General features: G+C 33.7%; 1 long non-coding RNA gene across 1 annotated transcript; it reads right to left on the bottom strand.

Annotated features, from left to right (window-relative positions):
* Window positions 1–5,480: 5,480 nt before the first annotated feature.
* On the bottom strand, window positions 5,481–7,096 carry LOC128245728 (uncharacterized). Its single transcript, XR_008263232.1, has 3 exons — window positions 6,988–7,096; window positions 6,265–6,335; window positions 5,481–5,603 (listed from the first exon to the last, which is right to left on the bottom strand). It is a non-coding gene; the product is annotated as an uncharacterized LOC128245728 (long non-coding RNA).
* Window positions 7,097–7,348: the final 252 nt, after the last annotated feature.

Raw genomic sequence — 7,348 nt, forward strand, 5'->3', positions numbered from 1 at the left:
ATATTACATGTCTTTGAATATTTATGCGAAAAGGTACAGAAACAAGCTCAGTAGCAAAAAGTTTAAACATTAACCCTGTTTAATGGCACTGGGTAAATGCCAAATACATAGAACATAAAATCACAAACAAGAAACATGGAAGAACAGCACAAAACTCCAAAAGCAACACAGTGCATACATACTTTATATAAAAAACTAGGTATGTTTATCAAGGATCGTTAAGTACCGCCTTGAAACTATCAGTAAAATGTAAATGTTCTGGGGTTTTTAACCAGTTTAAGTGCACAAACCTCACTCTTTTCCCAACAATCCTTAATAAAGATGAACGCGAAAGGTAAATCTTATCAAATTATGCATTACTATGCATTTGAAGACATACTATGAAATGGCTATTTGTGTTTAATGCAGTTTATATTCTTGCAATATCCCAGAAACCCAGAAAACACTACTTATCAAAGATGACAGTATTAAATCAAAGGTTTAAGAGTCAATTTACGCACTTACTGTGCTGGTTAAGTGATATATTTTGCGCAAGGTATTCGGAAAGGAAGCAAGTTGGTAAAATACAAATTCGAAGATTTCGAAATAGAATTCGGTTCAGAATGATATCTTTCAGAAATAACAAAGTGGTTTTCTACCATTTTTCATCTTTTTATGATGCTTATTTTTCATTTGATTCAGGTAGGCATAAGTAAAACAAAACGATAAAAAAATTATGGATGTTTTGCATATGCATTAATCAAGGCGGCAAGTTGTAGGCACGTACAAACAGCATAAAAAGCTTGTCTGATCAAACGTTACAGAATAAAAAAATGCTTTCCATGTCACCAAAGTGCATTCCACAGTGGCATAAGTAACGACAGCTCATACACACGCATGACTCATTATTGTGATTTAGACCCGAAATGTATTACAACATTAAAGATCACATTCATTTCCGAACACAGTTATTGCGTATTGTCAAGAGATGTTTCTATACACAAGAAATGACTCAAACCAAAACATACTTAACATTGCGTGACTTCATATCTCTCTACCATTATGGAAATCTTGGATAAAAGAAACGAGTATTAAATAACATGGCATTGTTCGTATCTGTCAATTATATGATATCTATAACCAAAGCAACTAAACTGAAATTATAGCCTCCAAGAGCACTAAAATTAGGTCATTGCCTAATGTATGGAATAATAAAGTTTATACCAATATTTAAACGAAAGCCACTGGTAGCAAATAAAACAAATAATTTCATCCATTTGACATGTTATTCCATATGGCAATGAAATAAGATTTAAACCAAGGAAAGTTTGAAATTCAAATAACCGTGTTCAAATCATTTGTGAAGCGCAAACATTCCTAAGAGTTTCTGTAAGAAATATTTAGAACAATATGTCACGTTATATTTTGAAGAAACATGACATGTAACCACATACGTTAGAACGTGACTGTACAAATGCAAATGCTACAAACACATTAAGTGATGATGAATAGCGACTAAATTTGTTTACAGACATCACGAACAGCGATGTCAAATGTAAAATTAACATAACGTCGAGGACTTTGTATGTGATCAAACATGAATGAGAGTTTGATTCTACATAATTGTCAAAGCACGAAATCAACATATCCATTCGTTCAAGGTGAAGAGAGTTGACTTTAATCTTCCTTTATTACATGATTAGGCATTAGACTTATGTTTGCAGGAATGTATACATATTGAGATCGCAGAATAATAAGAAACATGCTATACCAACAAGTGTACAATAAGTTGTAAACCACTGATTGTTCGTGGTCAGTTAAATGAGATGACAGTATGTTTCAAATTTGCCAGTATAGAAATTTATAAAAAAGTCAGTAAATTGGCAGTCAGCCGTTTTTATTGTGATAAGGTACTTATAATGTCAATTGGAAGTTAATAAAATAAAAGACCACTTAAAAGTAAAATATTGTTAGCACGTACTTACACAAAATAAATGGTTATGCGACTCTTAAGTGAAAAGATTTGATATATGTCGAGCGTAAAGTGATTTTACTTGACAGAACACAAACCAATGTGATGAGTTTGAGAAGACATTTAAAAAAAAAATGTCTGCTTCATTTACACGGCATTTTGATGAATTAATTTTAAATGCTTCATTACGCTTCAAGCACATAATAAATTTAATAAGCAGGCGTTTAATTTTAAGAACGGTTCAACTGCACGCTTTTTTCCAAGACAACCAGATGTAATGATCAGTGAAACTCCAATAGTTTCCAGAAATGTTTCAGAACGTGTTACCACGCGATATGTAATGTTGTTTCCGCAATAACGTAAACAATCACTTTATAATGCCTTTTATATTCGCTTAACATAATTTCAATGGATTGTTATGTACGTTGAATTGGGTAATTACGCAAATACACATCTTATCTGGAGCTCTAAGGAAAAAAAGAAAGCATAAACAGGCGGGTGTCGCCTCTTATCGTGTTTGCTTGCTCAGTCAAATACTGGACATAAGATATCAATGTTAATTAAATTAATTGGCCTTGATATACATGTTTGTAAGATCTCTGATTGATAATATATATCATAAGATTCCATCCGGACTGAAACAAATCCTGCCAGAAGCCACGTGTCCAAACTGAAAACGAAATTTAATGAAATCTGGGATTTGTTGAGCGTAGCTGTCACATCAATGTCACCAGAATTATTGTAAATTCCACTTTTATGGTTTCTTGTACGGTTTTGATTAATATAGCAGTAGCAAAAACCTTAAAATGATTCAAAACCCATAGTTCATTTTTTTTTATATATATATTAAAAGAACCATTAACTTATACAAAGAAGGAACAAAAAAATGACCACGTATTCACACTGTTTTTTACCGAAAAAAACTGGAAACGTTCATGTCTCAAAAACATCCTTCAAAAGAAAAGTATTTGATATAAAAATACCAATCGTAACAACTCGGCCATCTCCGGCAAGCTTCGAGATAGACCTCGTAAATAGTAGTAAGGATATACGAAAGTGCGATGCGGCTGCCGGCGATTAACACCGTTTTCAATCCGCGTAAAGAAGGCCCATTGTAACAACAAGGAAATGGATTGTGTTAAATTAAACGTGCTTGTTTTAGAGAAAATATTTATTGTAACCTCAAAGAATGTTCGTTTTATGAATATTTAGATGTTTCCTTATAGTTGAAGCACTCTATTTCCTCTAAAAAAATCGTGAGCACGCAGAAAATGTACTTGACAGACATTGAAATGATCATACGGTTCATGGCATGCATGAATCATTACATCGGATTAAATGCATGCATGGACTAAATGTCGACATTTTCTCAACAGTTATAGGAATACCCTATGAAATGTAAGTTTTAAGTCATACTTTGCCGTGTTATTTTTCACACCATGCCTTGCCATTAAAACAACATTACTATTCTGTAAAATCATTGATTGCCTTGTGCAGAGTTTTGTGGGTTGTGGTAGTTGTGGTAGAATGGGTGTGAGCTTGGCACCCAGTCAGCTTTACCAGCTGAAATCTATGCATGCCTTTACTTCAGCATTGTTGGGTTTGGGCTGCCGATTTTTTTTGTGTAAACAGTTCTGTGGGGTTGGGGTGGGGCGGTGACTATCCACGCAGTAAGCTCAATTGTTAGAGTACAAGTACAACGTTCATGTGGATATGCACCAGACAATTGTAACCACGGCCCCCCCCCCAGGTCTGGGGAATAGTGGGGACTTTGACTTTCAATACAGCCAACCCCGGCTAAAATCCCCACCCTGCGCGGACGATCCAATGGCAAAATCCTTGCCAAATGCCCCCACACCCCAGGGACTCTAGGTAAGGTCCATTCCCCTCTATATTTTAAGCGAAGATAAAACCACCGCATTCACCCAGCACTGCAGGGCCACCTGATAGGTAAAAACACGGCCCATTTCTTCGGGTTAACCCCAGTATTCCCCAGGACCTGGGGTGGGGGGGGGTACAATTGACTGGTGCACTAAGTTGACAGAACTTGTCTTAAAATTGTATTTGTTCAAGGCAGATCATGCTTCACTTTACCTCCTAAGCTGTGGATAAACCCACTCATTAGAAGTTTCCTTACACATTATATTTGTCTTAATCTATAATTGTTAGTCTCAATATCTTTGAGTAAATTGTCATTTTTTATTAAAAACAACAACACCAAAAGAGTAACTGATAAGATACTCAACTGATTTATTTTTTTGTAAATAAAAGCCTTAAACAAATATTTAGCCAGGTTACTAAACTTTTCAGCAAAGTATACCAGACTTTTTTCAATAATACTTAATCTATTTTGAATAATTAGCCTTTAGATCACTCTTCACCAAATGACTCTTTTATGTCCAACTCCATAAAATGCAAACAAGAATAATTACAGTTTGGATCAACATGTCTCTTAATTTTATTTTTAATATTAGTCAAGTAATAACAGAGCCATCTGTATGCAATCCAATGTAAAATTAATGATAAATTAGGTTTTGCTCCCATTTTTACTTTCATTTCTGTGCCAAGCCCTTTTAAGTGCATTGAGTATTTTGGGAGACTTCACAATATTTCTGGCGTTTAATCCCCATATATGGCTTTTAGTTGCCATACAAATTTAAGTCTTCATTATAAAAAATACTGTATGTCTCCACTTTAACCATAAACACACAATGAGAAGACTATTTAAAGCATTACCATGTGTCAGAATCACAACAATGATGATGATGATGATGACACTATGCTATGCCAAAACCTCAACACATTTTCTTCAAACCAAAAAGGACAGTCATTCAGAATAACTTTTATTACATCATTTGAGAAAATAAACTCATACAATCAACGAAATAAACATGCATCTAATAAAGAAAATAAATTGTGGTTGCAGTAAGCAATGCGCATCACTTCTAATAAACATTCCAACAGACTGAAAAATAAATCAACACAAATGGAAAAACTGTTTGCAAGTCAGCTAGTATCTTATTTTATGCCTTATCAGATTGCTATGCAAGCTGGAAGCTTACAAGATCACTCTTAAGTCTGTTGCCTAAGTAGAAACAAGTATGGACATCCTTTTCCTGAGGTCAAGAGAAAGTATCTTGGAGGTCTTGAACTCACAACCTTGAATTTGAGGCTTATCCTCTAGACCACTTTCACCTTTTCACTTTTTAAAGAGCCCAGTTTACAATATGGCATTTGCACGGATGTGCCCTATAAACGGATTTTCTGAAGTCTTAAAAATTGAACTGAACAAAATAGTTCTCCTTTATTTGGTCTGCCGATGCCATCTGTTTCTGTTTTTGTAGTTATCTTCCCTCCATAATATAGGAAAACCACTTTAAGCGTAGATATATCCTTTACCATATTACCCTTTTAAAATGTATGTTCGGATTTATTTATTAATCACAGACCAACAGATGACTTTTATCTTCAACTTCACATCAGTATGTAAGTCATCAAATATTTGAGATAACAAGATGTTCCACTGAACGCTTTGTTTCCATCTTGCACTCATTTTTCCAAGATAGGCATTGCAGTTGTGATAGATGATTTCCATGCATTGCAGGTCAATCCTCATACCACGGCATTTTTGATTACATTCGGATTCCAGTGCCTGAAATAGAAAACAGAAAATACAACAATAATAGGAATTATATTTTCAGATCAATTATTTTAAAAGCTGGTACAACAACAGAAAAGTATTCACAAAACATTAAGTGCAACACCAATTTAAAGCTGCATCCTCACAGTTTTATTGTTCTGACACCTTTTTTATTTTTATCTAACGAGCCAATTGGCAATTATTGTGCAAATGTATGGAAACCAGTGATATTAGACTGCTGACATAATATCAGATCACAGTCTTTCATATACAAGTTTGAAAATTTGGTAAAAATTCCTCCAACTAGTCATATAAGGTCACACATAATAGAACAGATTTCAATTGTTTGGAAACTATTTTTTTGCTATTGCTTTAAGCCATATAATTAATTATATGTGTAAATTTAATTTAATTACTCCTTTGGGCTTTTGAAGAATGACAAGAAGAACTGTCAATCTGTGAGAGAGCAGCTTTTAGCTCTGGACTACTGGTATATTAAAAAATATGAAATGAAATTGTTATCATGTTTAAATTCATCTACAATGTTGATATTTTAATACTGTCGATACTTGTTGGTTAATTTTACAAACATGCAGGTACTTTTGGGCTTAAACCAATAGGATACTTGACTGTTAAATTATTGTCCGAATTTCGAAAATAGCACAACCATTACCTCATCTGCCTTTTTTCATTAGAAGAAGCCGGGAATCAGAGTCAGCTGTACCCCTGGTACCATACTCTTCTCTGAAAATGACAATAAGATTAAAATTTAAATGTCTGCATTTCATTGGCACAGTAAAATTGTCAGCATTTTTCAATGTTTCTGCATCACCACCACTGGTGGATATCATAGAATTTAGTCTTGAAAGAAATGTGTGCTGGTTTATGCGTTCAAACTCATTTTGTTAAACCAATAGAATGAACTTCAAGATCTAATTTATTTAGAGAGCTATATTAGTGAGCAGGCCGAGGCATTCAATTGTGCCATTACATTAAGTTGTTCGATACCAACACTTACGGCATATAAACCATACATCCTTGGTTAAAAGAATGTTAATTTTAATTATAATAATTAAAATTAAAGTTAATGATATGAAATGTATGAGATAAATACACTGAGAAAGAAAGTCTAACCTATTATCGATCTAAGTAAAGTCAGATTCAGACTTATTTGTTATTAAAAAAAATCAAATAGAGTATTTGTTTTCTTATTTTTTGCCACTGATCACTGGAGCTTCAAAATTGTTATTTACTATATTGGAATCTGTCAAATGAAAGAAGACTTTACCCCACCCACTTAGAATTAATGACATTTCCAATTAGTTTCTCATTAGGGCTCTTTTAAAACTATTTTTATATTTTATTAAAATACAATAAGTATAAAAATAACACTTACACACAAATAAGTGGTAAAAGTTCGCTCCTCATTCTGTCTTTGGACTAACATATCTCTTGGTTGTTTGAACATCTTCTTGGTCGGCCATGATGAACTATTTTCTTACGACCCGTATTATATCCGAGGCCATATCTTGATACTAGCCGAGGAGTTCCGATTGATAAATATACTTGAATAAGTTTGGAATTATTAATACATGTTGAAGTTGAGTTCTCATAAACTAGTTGAAACCCCCAATGATCTTATGTTTCACTTCCGTTCCAATGCCTAACATTTGCTTGCTTATTAAAAACACTAGATACCAGATGATACAATTGCAAGAAAACAATTGGCAACAACCTGCATAAGATAGATATTGTTG

Source organism: Mya arenaria, chromosome 9 (assembly GCF_026914265.1).
Source record: "Mya arenaria isolate MELC-2E11 chromosome 9, ASM2691426v1".
NCBI lineage: Eukaryota > Metazoa > Mollusca > Bivalvia > Myida > Myidae > Mya > Mya arenaria.